A 17,681-nucleotide genomic window follows, 5' to 3' on the forward strand; every position below is an offset into this window, starting at 1 on the left:
AAATTTCTAATATACATTTTATAGATACGAATTACATCGATCAATAGATGCAATCTACATTTGATAGATAAATAAATAGATTTGAAATATATATCATTTCCTTGACAGAGTATAACAATAAGACATGCGGTCTGGGAACCGTGGTGTGTTAAGTAGTACTATTCTTAGCAGTTTACTACAACCTGTTACTCCCCGTATCGGGGGAGGTACATATGGCCTTCATTTTTGGAACCGGGAGATGGAAGAAGATGATTGGTCTGTCCTCCTACTTCAAATTTGTCCAAAACACAAGTGGCTGTCTCAAAACAGTCCAGACAGAAGATAGATAGGATAGATAGATATATATAGATTGATAGTTCAATAGAATCGACAGAAGAGAAATAGATAAATTTGATAGATATATAAATTACCCTGACAAAGTATAATAATTAAACATGCGGTCTGGGACCCATGGTAATTAGGTTGTGTTAAGTAGTACTTTTCTTAGCACTTTAATTCCTGTTACCCCCCTATCGGGGGAGGTCTATATGGCCTGCCTGATTACCCTTACAAAATATAATAAGACATATGCTCTAGGACCCATGGTAAGTTGGTGTTAATTAGTACTGTTCTTAGCATTTTAATACCCATTACTCATCCTATCGGGGGAGGTCTATATGGCCTGCATGATTACCCTTACAAAATATAATAATAAAACATATGCTCTGTGACCCATGGTAACTAGGTTGTGTTAAGTAGTACTGTTCTTAGCAGTTTAATACCCGTTACAACACCGAATGGTGGGAGGTCTATATGGACTGCATGATTACCGCACCCAACCCAAAAAAAAGCCAAGCGGTCTTGGACTAAGACCCATGGCTAACTCGGTTGTTTAAAGTAGTACTATTCTTAGCACTTTCATCCCTGTTACTTCAAGGCCTCTCGGGGGTGGTCTACATGGCCATCACGATTACCCTCAACAAAATATAACAACAAGACGTGCGGTCAGGGATCCATGGTAAGGTTACTTCCTTTCGCAAAATTGAGTATACCAGTTGCAGGCAGAGGTTCTGACCCTGCATTATGGCTGCACCTCTCCCTAAAAGAGGCATCCGTTACAGAGTCTGTGGGCATGTATGCAAAGAGCTGTTAAAAAGAAAAAGAGAAGAGGCGCCAAATGGTGTGTATCGTTTGAACTACAGAAGGCCAAGCCCCCAAATGAATCTTACTTACAAGATTGAGAAGTGCCACATATGCCTTCTGAACTGTTTGCAGCCGTCCAGCTAGCTAATTTGAGGCCAATGTTGCTTCGGTATTAAGCTGTGCAAGACAAAATCACAAAAGTGCCACAACAGTGTGTATCAGTGAGAACACTAACAGATGCGCAAATATTGAAATGTACTCACGAGATGTAGGGCACTTGAGAAGTGCCACAAAGACCTTCTGGGCACTTATCAGCTGTCCAGATCACTGTGTTCACAGGTAATCCTCTGGGCTGAAGCGTTAGATTCACAATGGCTCCAAAAAGTAATTTGGGATTCAACCTCCAATCACTGCAGCCTCTCTCAGTTATATGCACACATCAGGTGTTAAAACAGTATATGAGATGGTCATATTATGAATATATTATTTATCCACATCTATTAATTTTAAGTAACATTTTATAGATTGTTACGATATTTAATAGAATTTAATATTTTGATACACATAGCAATTTTTTGAAGCATCACACAGACATCGCAAAATTGCAGTGTACATTACTTTAACACTGGCAATATTTTTATAGCTAATTTAGAGGGCGCATCTGATATTTATATTTTAATTTATGCAAAGAGCTGGCCTGCCTAAAAGGAGCAGCAAGGCAGTACAGGTCGTTCTCCAGCCGTTTTATACGATGGCCCACGACCCTCAACAGAATGAAACACCACATATGCCATCCTTTTGAAAAATAGAGTGCAGGTATGGCATTGATTTTAGAAACACGGAGATATTTTTTAGAAACCGTGAAATTGAACAAAAAAACCATGCTTGGACACCCAGTACAGGTCGTTCTCCTTCGGCCTTTTTATAAGAGGGTCCCGGACCCTCAACAGAAACAACAGCAGGAAAGAGGACATATGGCATCCTTTTGAACAATAGATTACAGGTATGGCATTGATTTTAGGAACCCAGAGATAATTGAGAGGAACCGTGAACTTTTTACAAAAAAAAAATGTGCTTAAAAACCCATTACAGGTCGTTCTCCTTCAGCCTTTTTATACCATGGGCCACGACCCTCAACAGGCACAACAGCATGAAACACCACATATGCCACCCTTTTGCACAATAAACTACAGGTATGGCATAGATGGAACCCGGAGATAATTTAGAGCAACCAAGAGACGAATAAAGATGCTTGGTCGGTCCTCCTCCAAATTTGGGGCACTGCGCATGCAATTTAATTGTCCACCAGATATGAGTGGTGTGTTAAGTTGTACTATTCTTAACAGTTTAATTACTGTTATGTGCCTTATTTTTTGCTTTGAGTTTTGTACCCACAGAGCAGCAGCAGAGGCCAGAAAAATTAGGCATGTACAAATGACTGAAAAATTGGGTATTGTTGCAGCCACTGCTGTAGCAGCGGCCGGAAAAATTTCTGTTTGTAAAACATTTAGAAAGTGCCCTAAAAGCTTGCGGCTTGAACACTAGTTGTTGGCGGATAAGTCAAGCAAGTCATCCTGCATTATAAGAAAAAAAAAAAGCCAGCATGTGTACCAGTTGTAGCCCAAGCCAGCTCATCTCATCATCAGGCCTTTTTTACTCAAATGTATCGCCCAATGTCAGTCCCTTCGGGATCCATCCCTCATTCATTTTAATAAAGGTGAGATAGTCCAGGCTTTCTTGACCTAGGAGACTTCTCTTCTCAGTGACAAAACCTCCTGCTGCACTGAAGGTCCTTTCGGACAGGACACTTGAAGCGGGGCAGGCCAGAAGTTCTATCGCAAATTGGGATAGCTCAGGCCACAGATCAAGCCTGCACACCCAGTAGTCAAGGGGTCTATCGCTCCTCAGTGTCGAGATCCGCAGTTAGTGCTAGGTAGTCTGCTACCTGTCGGTTGAGTCTTTCTCTGAGGCTGGATCCCGAAAGGCTCTGGTGATGCATGGGAGTTAAAAAAAGGTATGCATGTCCTCCATCAACAAGACATCAGGAAAGCGTCCTGTCCTTGCCGCCGTGTGAGGAGGAGGATTACTTTCATCTCTTGCACGGCACATGTGTCAACTTGCCCAATTTCAATGCTGCCACCAAATTACTTCCATTGTCAGAAACAACCTTGCCAATCTCCAGTTGTTGCGGAGTCAGCCACTGATCCACCTGTGCGGTCAGGAGTGCTGGTGATGTGTGACTCTCCGCTTTCAGGCAAGTCAACCCCAAGACGGCATGACACTGCCGTACCCGGGATGTGGAATAGTACCTGGGGAGCTGCCATTGATGTGGAGCAAGACGCAGAAGCGGACTCAGCCGAGGAAGAGGTTATGGAAGAGGATATGGAAGAGGATGGAGTAGGAGGAGTAGAGGAAGTAGCAGCAGGCCTGCCTGCAAGTCGTGGCAGTGTCACCAACTTCTGCAGAGCCACGCATTCCATGCTAGTCAGACGTCAGCAGGTTTACCCAATGCGCAGTGTAGGTGATATACCTGCCCTGACCATGCTTTGCAGACCAGCTATCAGTGGTCATATGGACCCTTGCCCCAACGCTGTGTGCCAGACATGCCATAACTTCCTTTCTCACAACAGAGTACAGGTTTGGGATTGCCTTTTGTGAAAAGAAATTTCTGCCAGGTACCTTCCACTGCGGTGTCCCAATAGATACAATTTTTTTGAAAGCATCAGACTCCACCAGCTTGTATGGTAAAAGCTGGCGGGCTAAGAGTTCAGACAAGCCAGCTGTCAGACGCCGGGCAAGGGGGTGACTTTGAGAAATTGGCTTCTTACGTTCAAACATGTCCTTGACAGACAGCTGACTGTGGGCAGATGACCAGGAACTGCTAGGTAAGAGAGACTCAGTGGAGGATTGTTGAGAGGGGGCAAGGAGGACAGCAGTGGTTGACGTGGCTGAAGATGCTGGAGCAGGAGGAGGGCGGCTTTCAGTTTGTGTGCTGCATCTACTCATGTGTTCTTCCCATTGGCGTTTGTGATGGGAAACCACGTGCCTTCGCAAAGCAGTTGTACCTAGGTGGGTGTTGGCCTTCCCACGACTCAGTTTCTTTTGGCACAGGTTGCAAATGGCATCGCTGTTGTCAGAGGCAGACACACAAAAAAAAAATGCCACACTGCTGAGCTCTGCGATGACGGCATTCTGGTGGTGGCAACAGCATGCGTTGATGGGCGTCAGCGTGCTGTCTGGCTGACCCCGGGTGCTGATGCATGCTGTCCGACTGTGCCACTAGCTCCTTGCGACGACCTCCCCCTGCTTCCAACTCTCCTCCTCCTCTCTGTCTCCCCATCTGAACTTTCCCCCTCTTCTTCTCTTCTAGCAGGCACCCACGTGACATCCACCGCTTCACTTGTATATGACACATCAAGAAAGGAAGCAGCAGCGGGTACAACATCATCATCCCGTACCTCCATGTCTGTAATGCTGCCTGACTGAGACATATCACTGTTATCTACATCCTCTGTCAATGATGGTTGCGCATCACTCATTTCTTCCAACTGGTGTGTCAATAACTCGTGTGACAGATCAAGTGAAGCGGCTGTGGTGCTAGTGTTGGTGGTGGCGACAGGCGGGCAAGTGGCACTGGTCACTTGAGGTGCCCAAAGCACAGCTGGACGTAGATGGTGCGTCAAGATTAGGAGGACTAGGAGCAGAAGCTGTAGAAGATTGGGTGTCCTGTGTTAGCCATTCAACTAGGTCCTCCTCAGAACTTTTCGCGTCCCCCCTGGCACCTGGCCTCTGAACAATGTGCATATTTGTAGGGTCTAAAGGAATCACAGCACCACGACCACGGAACCTGCGGGGTGGCCTGCCTCTGCCTGTCATTTTTTTAAAAATGGACACTTACAATACTATTACACAAATTATGAGTGGTGGCACTGGGCAAGTGGGCACAGTATACGCTGTGAGACTAACAACAAAAAAAGACTGATATTTCAAAGTCAAAAATGTCAAATATGATTGTTGGCACTAGTTGGCAAGTGGGCCTGTCTGGCACACACGCTGGGAGTAAGGCAACTGCAATTAGATTAAACTAGCTGAGTCATGCTTCTTAGTCCAAAAATTATGTTTACCAAAAATTGACGATACGGTTAGAACAAATATGATTGGTGGCACTAGTTGGAAACGGCAAGTGGGCCTGGCACACACGCTGGCAGGCAACTGCAATTCAATGGCACTAGGAGACTGAAGATTCACAGTCAAAAAAAGTGATGATTTACAATTTTTTCAATACTGTTACAAGAAATATGATAGGTGGCACTAATTGGCTAGTGGGCCTGGCACACAGGAGGAAAGTGCAATTCAATGGCACGAGCAAACTGATGATTCACAATCTAACAATTTTTTATTTTAAATATTAACAATACTGTTATAACAACTATGATTGGTGTAACTAGTTGGCCAGTGGGCCTGGCACACAGGCTGGCACTAGTGGTGGCAGGCTGGCCTGTGAACTAATATTAAATAACACTCGAAGAGTGATGTTAAAGTTTCTTTTTACAACATTTAATGTTATGTTACAAAAGATAGGAGTGGTGGACTGGCACTGAGGATGGAAGTAGGCACAGTATATGCTGGCAGCCTGAAACACAGGCTGGCACTAATGGCAGCCTGTCAACTAAAATTTAATAACACTAGAAGAGGACCGATGTTAAACAAAATTTTACACTAATGTTCTTACACCAGATATAAGTGGTGGAAAAAAAATTAATCTGTGTAACACTATATGATGTGGGCCAGAAACACACAGGCCTGATGGAAAAAGAAATTAAAATTACACTAGCAAAATGATTTAAAAGTTTTTTTTTTAAATTTAAAATAATGTTATAAGTGGATATGACCACTGGTGGCTGGCACAGAGCAATGAACCAGAGTATATGCTGTGTGACACAGGCCTGATAGAAAATGAAAATAAATTACACTAGCAAAATAATTTCAAATTTTTGTTGGTTAAATTTAAACTAATGTTGTTAGGCAGATATCAGTGGTGGCACGAATCACAGCATATGCTGTGAGCCTCTCACACAGGCTGAAAGCCAGGCAAATGCAAATTAAAAATACAAAGAAAAAAAAAACGACTGAAGTTATAGCCCTAAAAAGGGCTTTTTGGGGTGCTGTCCTTGCAGCAGCGATGAGAAGAGTCCTTCAGGACTGTAGTGGACACTAAATACACTAGCCTACCTATCTATTTCCCTATAATATCAGCAGAATCAACACAAAAGGTCCTCTCAAGAAAGCAACATCGCAATGAGTCTAAAATGGCTGCTGCCAAGAAGCTGGGAGGGTCTGTGAGGGAGTGTTTTGCTGATTGGCTCTAATGTGTCAGAAGGCTGAGACATACAGGGTCAAAGTTTCCTCAATGATGACACATAGGGGGCGGATCGAACATTGCATGTGTTCGCCCGCAGCGGCGAACAACCTAAGTTTGCCGTGAACTGTTCGCGGGCGAACAGTTCGGGACATCACTAAACATATACCACATATCAGACTGAGTGCTCGTTCTACTACCATGTACGTGCGATGCCGGTGTAATACATTTGAGTAGAAATTGTGTTTCTCTGATCCTCGCAAAACATGCCAAAAAGCTAATTCTGTAAGCAAGGCTTTCTGAAAAATAATGCAACGCAAAGAGCTGGCTTAAAAGTACATAAACCCCACATTTTCCTTTATGATTCAGCTAGAGAGCATACAATTTTAAACAACAATTTCACAACAATGTTATACATTAGTAAGAGCACTAAATGGCAGCACTAGTTCCTGTTATGTAGTGCACCAGACAAGAGAAGAAAGCAAATTTGATCATTTTTTAAAATTGAAATCTCTATCTGAATCAGGTGGTGGGGGGGGGGGGGTTGTGTAATGTTTCCTTAAGTATATTGTAAAATTATATTCCCCTTAATGTGTTTATAATGACTTTTTATACTCTGCAGTATGAGATGTTGAGAAAAAAGTATTTTAGATTTATTTTTGTATTTGAAATAGTTGGTTTGTTCTGTGAAACCACAACCCAAGAAAATAGGTGGAGCATGCACGGAAATCAGATATCCTTAATATATCACTTTCTGTACACACATACTTTATATTTTCAAAGCCCAATATTAAGAACAATTGTAAGTTAACATTTCACTGCTTAAAATTTTTACCTCCCCACTTGGAGTGTAATTTCTTCTGTTGGCTAGGTTTACACAGGTTTTCTTTAACCGCTACATTAAAGGACAGTCTACACCAGATTGTTTATTGTTTTTAAAACTTTTATTTTTCAATCTAAGTTACCAAGAATACATCCACCTCATCAGTTAGCTTTTACAATTGATATTCATACATATATTTACATAGTCAGTTAAGTTGTACAGTGCCTCTGGACTCCCAAGGAGTAATGGTTCACCGCTGGTCTTGAACGGGTCATAACAGTGAAATTAAAACAAATAACTACTCATGAATCTATCCCGGCAACTTCATTTTCCACTTTCTTCTCTCCCTCTCCACCACCCCTTCAACCTCCTCCCTCCAAACAGGACTCATTACTTTAAGGAAGTGTGTACTTCTATCTTGTCTTGCAGAATACATAATGGTAATTAACAAAACTAACAATTCTCTCCCTACTGAAACTGATATTAGGAGGTTCTCATACAAAGAACCTTTCGTCACCTCTCTCCCCTAGCCCTCACCACCACAGGACAGATCATGGCAGTGTATGTGTTAATTTGTGGCTCCCCGTGTGACCCTTCCCACTGGGTAAAGGGTGCTCCATTTTCCTCTAAGGTGTTCTTCCCTTAAGGGGTACAGGAGTTGTCTCTGTAGAGATGGTCCTAGCGTCTATGTATGTTCCCCATTTTCTCATGAGTGACTTGGTTCTACCTTGAGTCTTGCGTGGCGTCCGCTATTTCATAGGTTACCTGTTTGAGTATCACAGCTTTGAGTTGTGAGAGAGTGGGGGCCTCTGGGCTAAGCCACTTGTGGAAGATGAGCTTTCTAGCCTGCAGTAAGAGGTCACTAACTAGCCGTCCATGAGGTTTTGACACTAGTTCAGAAGAGTCCAAGAACACTGTCAGCTTAGGGGACATCTCAATGCGTGTGTGTAGTGTGGTGTTCAACCAATGAGCTAGCATACCCCAGAATCTATTTATCTTCGGGCAGGCCCAGATCAAGTGTAATAGGTCTGCGTTTGGAAATTTGCATTTGTGACATGCACCTTCGGTTTCTGGTCTCCATTTTTTGTAGACCTTTGGGGAGATATAAGCCGTCAGTAGTAGTCTAATGTGAGACTCACGACTGACCGCTGACAGAGACGCCCTTCTCGATAGGTATATACTCTTCTGGGCAAGATCTGTTATATCAGTGTTAAGTACGTTTGTCCAAGTGTCACTAATGTGCGTGTCGAGTCATTAGTATCTTTCATATGAAGCTTGTAGATGTGAGATATAGAAGTCACCCCCTGTTCGGTCGTATGGAGCAATTTTTTTTTATTCCTAGGTTTTGATTTACAACACTCTCTTTTTTAGTCAGCTCTTTGGCATAGTACCTAGCCTGCATATAGGCAAAGTGATGAGAATTTGGTAAGTGAAACTGGTTTTGCAAGTCTTGGAATGAGTCAATGCCTGCAGGGAACTCTGGGTTTCCCTTTAATGGGAGAAATCTTGTGAAGTGGTGGTCGAATTTGAGCGTCTTGCACAACTTCCACCATGCTCTTAAGGGTTGAAGTATCAACGGATAATCTTTGAGGGACTTTTCCGCTTGCGCTGGGGACATGTGTGGGACCGCCTGTAGTGACCAAGGGTGTGTCCCCTGTTCCTCCAGTTTTGGTAGTGTAAAGTTCTGTTTCCCTGTCAGCCAGTCTGCTACATACTTACAGATTGTTTATTGTTTATTACCCATTCCCCAGTTTTGCATAACCAACTGTTATATTAATATATATTACCTCTGTGATCACCTTGTACTAAACCTCAGACTGTCCCCTTAATTGAGTTCTTTTAACAGACTTGCATTTTAGACAATCAGTACTGACTCATAATTAACTCCACAGTAGTGAGCACAATGTTATCTATATGGCACAAATGAACTAGCGCTATCTTGTTGAAAAAAACAAAACTGTCAAAATATGAGATAAGAGGTGGCCTTTAAGGGCTTACAAGCTAGCACGAGCGTACCTAGGTTTAGCTTTCTATGAATAGCAAGAGAACAAAGCAAATCTGATAAAAGTAAATTGAAAGTTGTTTAAAATTACACACCAATTTATGAAAGTTTAATTTTAAATATACTGTCCCTTTAAACATTCTATAAAGTAGATGTGACCCAGCACAGTTTTGTTCTAAACTGCAGAACACAATACCTCAGTAAACCACTCTTTAGCCTGTGTTAATAAAAATAAGTGTATGTAGCTTGCTCCCGCTCTGAATTGGTAGCGAGCTACATTCACTTCTATGGCACGATCAGGCACGCTGTGACTAGACAGCGTGCACGTGAAGCGCTTTTGAGCAACAAGACCTGCTCAGTAGAACCTTGAGCGAAGTCCAACTTTGAAATAAAAAAATATTTTATATATATTTATAACGCTGCCGCTAAGATGTTATATAATTCTGCACCACGTGCAGAATTAAATAACATTATTTTGTATGTTTACTGTCCCTTTAAAAGCGCAGTAAAGTCAAAATTAAACTTTCATGATTTAAATAGAGCCAGCAATTTTAAACAACTTTCCAATTAATTTCTGTTGTCAAATTTGCTTTGTTCTCTTGGTGTCTTATTTTAGAGTAAAACTAGGTAGGCTCAGGAGTGTGCAGATATTTAGTACTCTATGGTAGCAATATTTTGCAACATTATTTGTAGCTTTGTTATACAATGTTGCAAAACACTGCTGCCATAGAACACTAGACACGTGCACACTCCTGAGCTCTTATGAGCCTACCTAGTGTTTTACTCTTCAATAAAAGATACCAAAGAACGCAAACTTGATAACAGACGTACACTGGAAAGTTGTTTAACATTGCATGCTCTGAGCCATGAGAGTTTAATTTTGACTTTACTGCCTCTTTAAATAAATAGAAAGGTAAAACAGTAAATGTGCAAAACAGTATGAACTTTACTGGATGGATTTAAAGTGCTGGGAAACCCCAAATTTTTATTCCATAAGAGCATGTAATTTTTAAAAAAAAACTTTCAGTTTTACTTTTATTCATTTTTCTTTACTCTATTGGTATCTTTTTTTTTTTAAAAAAAATAGCAGGGATGTATGCTTAGGAGCCAGTCCTTTACTGGAGCACTATATGGCAGCAGTTTTGCAAGAATGTTATCCATTTGCAGGAGCAGTAGATGGTAGCACTATTTCTTGACATGGAGAGCTCCAGATGCCTGAATCAGTAAATACATTTTTGGGGGTTTATATCCCTTTAAAGATAGTGTAATTGGGGGCGGAGATAACCATCAAGCTGAGCAGAAGCAAAACACCAGTGCTCTGTGTAAATTTTATTATTTTTTCACATCCTCGCATATAATTTGGAGAAAAATCTCCACCAACACTAGTGAGATAGTGCCCAACTGTGGTCTACTACTTCAGATGTCATTTTGAGCATTCTGGGACGACTATTTCAGAACCAGGAAGAAGCGAACCGGCACATAATCAGGAAAGGCCGGGGCTTCAGCCTACAGCGGATCCCACGAACACAAGAAACCGACTGGTAAAGCTTATAAGAGGAGAGACCCAAGACAAATAAGCTTAACTCCGAATAACCACCTGGCCACAGACCCGCTACATAACCAACTGAGCTCCAGAGGATTGGGGAGCAGCAATTACAAGCGGCGGCCAGCACCACGCAACGAAACTACCCGGAGATCGCTCCCAGTAACACCGGGATTCCAAAGCAAATAGCACCACAGAAGGAAAAAAAGGCAGACTGGAAGGGCGATCACAGCCCTAGCTACTTACCGGCACTTCTTCAGGTGCAGCCTAGACCCCAAACAGAGTCAGCAGAATCAGTGGCGCGAACGGCCGCCATTTTCATCAGGCCCACACCGGCAGCAGAGGAAACTTATCAGCCGACATCAGCATTTTTTCCAGAGGTTGGCGAGTACTGCTGACCCTCTGGGTGTTATTTTGCCCATCACTGTCCCTGGGGCATACTGGAGGGGAGGCAGATCACTACAACACTGATTAGCAGCAAGGTCATATTCCCCTACATAGTAAATCGCTGCACAATGAAAGCCTGTTGCACTCGACACTGATGCAAAGTTAAGCCAATACACTCACTATAGAGCTGAACTGTAATACCCACGTTATCAAGGCCTGTAAAGTGCACACAGGGCAGGGGCAACTGACCTTAGAGACTTCCCTACTAATCATAAGAGACTGAGATATTTTGGCCTAAGGTAGAGGCCCTGCACATATAACTCTTTGACAGTCAGCAGCAAAGTAAAATCTCCCTATACTGTGTGAGGGGATAATGAGCACCCACTTCTAAACACTTGTCAGGCTCTGGCACAGAGGGCCCATACTGCTGCGTTCTTTCTGCTAGGGAACTGTTGCAAAGCTTTCTATCCCCACATCTGCCTTAAAGAAGAGCTTAACTGCTTATATGCACTGACAGATAAAGGGCAGTTATCCCTGCAAATTTCTTCACCAGGCGAGGGAAAAGCCTTTTGTTTGATTATTCACTGGGACTCATTCTACCAATACATTAAAAGCTACTACGCCGAATACATCAATAGATTGGGAAATAGCCTCACACAACTACCATATCTGTTTTCCCTCTCCTATAGTAACAATATAACTCCTGGTAACATAACCACTGCCTGGCCCTGCAATACAGCTTAATACTACTTGGACTGAAGAAGCCCTCAGAGCCTTCTCCCCTTCCTTTTCCTGTCACCCCTCAAGGGAGGCAGGTCATATCCCCTATACCCTTTCCCGTGATCGTCCTGTGAGGACAACTACCCTGGGGAGAAGGTCATTCTCAGAAAACTAGGCCCTATGTGAAATGTGATGAACTACTCAAATTACACTGGGGATGAAGATACTCCAGCTAACATCTCACTACAACACATCATGATTATTTTTGCTATGAATCTGAAGTAATAACCTGCCTATTTACATATTTTGTCTGCCTCCATATCTTCATTAAAGACACTTCTGGGTTCCACTAAATATCACCAGTGTCTCTACAAAACCACTCTTGCAAACTAGCTGATTATTTGTCTTATCTGCACTCATTTATCTCCAAGATGGCGTCTAAGAGATCCACTAAAGGTGAGAAAACAATAAAATCATCAACTGTGTCAACATTCTTTAAACCCTCCCAGACCAACAAACAACTGCTGGACACAGAAATGGAAGAAGAATCTGACACCGAAACCCATCAAACGTCACAAGATGCTAGCCCATTAACAAAGGCTGACCTCAAAAATCTAGTGTCCAAAAAAGACATTGCTGACAACTTTGAAAAATTGTGGGAGAAAATTGACTCCATCCACGCATCAGTGACCAATAGCCTATCTGAAATCAAATCAGATCTTTGTGAAATGAGCAATAGAATGGAGACATTAGAAGACCAAAAGGATGCTATGGTGGAACAAATGGATGAAATGGCACAAACCATGTCTACAGAACAACAAACATTTGAGGAACACCAAGATAAAATAGAGGATTTGGAGAATAGGAGCAGGAGGAATAATATTCGCCTCAAAGGAGTCCCAGAGGAAGTGATCCCCACGGATATACCAGCATACCTCACCCAGCTCTTCACTCATATCACAAACTCTCCAACTGACTATGTCTATAATATAGAGAGAGCTCACAGAGCACTGAAACCTAGGCCTAAATCAGGTCTACCCCCAAGAGACATAGTCAAACTTACATTCTTTCCTCATAAAGACAAAATTCTACAAGCGGCAAGAAAACACCCAACTTTCAAATACCAAGGCAACATTATCCAATTCTTTCAAGATCTCAGTATGCGAACACTACAGAGAAGAGGAACCCTGTGCCCCCTTACCACCTTACTCAGAAAACACCAAATACAGTATAGATGGGGGTTCCCGTTTGCTTTATACATCATAAAAGACTCTAAAACGATCACACTTAAAGATCCTGAAGATATCCCAGAGATCTGTAAGATCTTAGATCTGGAGACTCTTAATATTCCAATACCAACAACAAACCCAACAAAGGACAAAGACTCAGGCAGGCAATCAGACCTATTTAAATGGCAGAAGATCAACCACAAGAAACAAAAGACCAAAGAGGTAGGAGGGAAGATTTCCTAGGAGACTCGACGAAAGATCAGACCTGTAATTACTCATAATAATCGTTCTTCATAAAGAAGAAAACAAAGATGAACATTTGAAAGGACTAAAGACTGAATTGAATCTGGTCTACATTAAGAATACATGAGGATACAATCCTTTATGTTTTGACCTTCTATGGGTATTACAAAAGTGTACTCCTACCTTTAAGGTTCCTCTTCAGGTTCTAATTTAAAAGGTTACATAGTGTGGTGAAGATAAAGCTTCCCCCCAGTGTGATAGACTCTCATTTACTTATTTTTATGATATTTCATTGTTTACTTATAGAGGATCCTAATGTTGAGGACTCTAAGCTGTTATTTATTAAGTGTTTATTATTAATGTTTTCTCTTTTTGACTCCTCCCCCCTCCCCTGTGATGACACAACAAAGACCACTACAGACAAAACAGAAACCAATTCATGCAATCCTGATCTCCAGACCACAACTCAGCAAGGTATCCAACCCAAGGAAGTAAAGGTAAAACATTTCCTTTTACAACACCCACGTACAGACACAGCACTATGAACCCTAAAATAAAGATATTATCCCACAATGTGAGGGGATTGAACACTAACATTAAAAGAAGAATAGCAATGACACAATACAAGTCCCTACAAGCTAATATACTGTTCCTCCAGGAAACACATCTACTCAAAGATAAAATTCCAAAATAATGGGCAAAACATTTTGACACGCACTATCATTCCACGGCAAAATCCAAAAAAAGTGGCACATCCATTTTGATACATTCATCTCTCCATTTTACCACAAATTCCATAATAACGGATACTGATGGGAGATACCTAATTGTTAGAGGTAGGATACTAGACTCAGAAATTACACTATGTAATATATAAGCACCAAATGAGAACCAACATAAATTCTTTCATCACATATCACATTTACTCACGCAATGGTCACATACTAAAATATTTTTGGCAGGGGACTTTAATGTCACTATGCTACCTATTAACCCCACAGACACCAAACCTTTGACCAATAAACAGACCAGACACAATCGTATAGTCAAGTCAATCCGAGATACCCTACTTCCTAACTCCCTGATTGAGACATGGAGTACCATGTATGGTCAAACAGATGACACAACATTCTACTCGGCAGCACACAAAACTTATGTCAGACTTGAAATATATATATATATATATATATATATATATATATTAGTCAGATCTTACAACCTCTACTGAACAACTCACAAATACACACCTGTGTGTGGTCTGACCACTCCATAATCACCCTACAGATTAACGGCATTAAGGACCCAGACAGAAGCAGAACTTGGACTTTTGATCCATCTTATGTTAAAAAACCCTAAACATTCGACAGCATATTACAACAATTAACCGAATACTGTCACATAAACACAGAAGCCACAACTAGCCCAGGGATTACATGGGCAGCTCACAAGGCGGTCCTCAGAGGGATACTAATTAAAGAAAAAGCAAGACAGGTTAAAAAATATAGACAACAACTACAACAGCTCCACACAGAGATTGAGGAGTTAGAAAGACGACAAATATAACAAAAATAAAGCTAACTTAAAATTATTTCAAACTAAAAGATCCGCTTTAGCCTCATTACTTCATACACAAGCTACTAGAGCCATTCATAAAATCCAGGCACAATACTTTATATTTGCGAACAAACCCGATAAATACATGGCACACAAAATTAGAGAAAGATGTAAGGCCTCTGTGATCCCGCTAATTGAGACGCATAACAACTCCACGACCTCACACCCACAAGAAATTGTAGACACTTTCGCAAGGTACTATGGGGAACTGTATAATGGGGAAAAAGTTACACGTAATCAAGAAACAGAGACAAAATCTTCAAAATTCTTCTCCCAAACTCAATTACCAAATATAACTTTAGAACAGAGGGAAGCAATCAATGCCCCAATCTCCACAATAGAAATACTAGGAGCCATCAAAGACCTTAAAACGGGAAAAGCAGCAGGACCTGATGGCTTCCCAGCTGAATATTACAAATTATTTAAAAATTCACTTACCCCACACCTGGTAAAATTCTGTAATCACATTATGGAAGGAGGAGATATCCCCTCAGATCTACTAGCTGCCAAGATAGTTGTGATACCCAAGCCGGATAGAGACCACAAAAAATGCCAGAACTACCGCCCAATCTCTCTTATAAATCAGGATCTTAAGATATTTACGAAAGTAATTGCAAACCGACTTAAGCACATCATCCCCCACTTGGTTCATCCAGACCAGGTGGGATTTATTAAGGACAGGGAAGCCCCAGACAACATCCGAAAAGTTACCAATTTAATACAATTCTTGGGAGAGACACGAACGCCTTCTCTGCTCCTATCTTTGGATGCGGAGAAGGCATTTGATAGAATAGATTGGGACTATATGTTCTTAACACTACACCATATGGGTTTCGAGGAAGGATTCATAAAAGCTTTAAAAGTAATATACTCGCACCCAGAAGCCCAGGTTTCCTCAACAGGATATAAGTCGAAATCCTTTCCAATACGGAACGGTACCAGACAAGGGTGCCCCCTGTCCCCATTGCTTTTCGCACTCTGTATAGAGCCATTAGCAGTTACGATCCGCTCACATCCAGACATATCAGGGGTTAAAATACATGCATCAGTATACAAACTATCTCTATTTGCTGATGATATCTTACTGACCTTGACGAACCCATTAATAAAGATATTCTCAACCATCTCGGGATTTAAAATCAATCCAGACAAATATGAAGCCCTGCCCATTGCGATACCCCAACAGACTAAAACATTATTAGAAACAATTTAATTTTAAATGGATGAAACATTCGCTAAAATACTTGGGAATTCAGATCCCAACTTGCTCCACTCAGCTATATAAAGTAAACTACATCCCATTATTTAAGCAAATAAGACGAGACATGGCAAAATGGAAGAGCTTTAACTTCTCATGGCTAGGTAGAATAGCGGCGGTTAAAATGAATGCCATGCCACGAATACTATATTTATTCAGAACCCTTCCTAGAAAAATAAAACCAGATTTAGAAACAATGCAAAAAGAAATCTCAGCATTCATTAGGGGAGATAAAATCGAACAGGATAGCAAAATCTATCTTAACTAGACACAAGTCACTCGGGGGCATTGGTGCACCAAATTTAATAGACTACTACAAGGCAGCCAGACTAGCTCAAGACTCACTACTCCTGAAGAGGTCAAGGGGAATTATATGGCCCAAGGTGGAAGCGAACATAGGAGGTTGGGATGAGGCAGACTTAATTATTTGGGACCCAGGGAGGGCACAGAAAGACGGAAAGAAATCTACACCTTACACCACAAACCTCACTGTAAAGATCTGGAAAACAGCAAAAATGAAATATAAACTGTTACAGCAATACTCCCTATCAATACCACTTAGATACATAATACCAGAAGACCTCTGGACTCAACTTAAAAAATTGGAAAACAAAGGTTTATACAGGGTGGCAGACTACTTAACAGGACGAAACATACTGACGTTTAACCAACTGCAGACAACATACTTAAAAACACCCTAGGGAAGAGACTACCACACCTATAGAAATCTTCTGTAAAACAGAAGAACGCAACAAACACACCATATCTCTACTATATGTGTCTATACAGACCAACCACAACATCTCCAAGACCTTGACTATGCTGGCCTGGGAACATGAACTACTTATTTGTAAAGACAAAAAGGTCTGGGAATCAATGTTTCAAAATGCAGAAAAAGGATTGATTAGTGTAGATCTTAAAGAAAATGTTACCAAAACAATCCATCGGTGGTACCTAACCCCAACACGAACGGCCCATATGCACCCCCAAGGCAGCAGATTATGTTACAGGGGTTGTGGAGAAATAGGGACTTACAGACACATGTGGTGGGACTGCAGAGAAGTGAGGGGGATATGGAACAGACTATCCACGCTCCTCAGTCAGATGCTAGAAGAAAACATCAATCTCACGATCCAACAAGCTTTATTACATGAACATTTCAGTAAATATCCTAAACATATCAATACATTTATTAAGATCTTATGCACAATCACGAGGATAAGCATAGCTAAATATTGGAAAACTGGAGCTCCAACTTGGACAGAGATATACAATAAAATCCAACACACATACACCATGTACGAAGCAGCGTCAAGTACACTAGATAACAGGGAAACAATCCAAGCAGTGTGGTACTACTGGATAAGTAATGGTTCCTCAA

The sequence above is a fragment of the Bombina bombina genome, chromosome 5, assembly GCF_027579735.1.
Source record: "Bombina bombina isolate aBomBom1 chromosome 5, aBomBom1.pri, whole genome shotgun sequence".
NCBI lineage: Eukaryota > Metazoa > Chordata > Amphibia > Anura > Bombinatoridae > Bombina > Bombina bombina.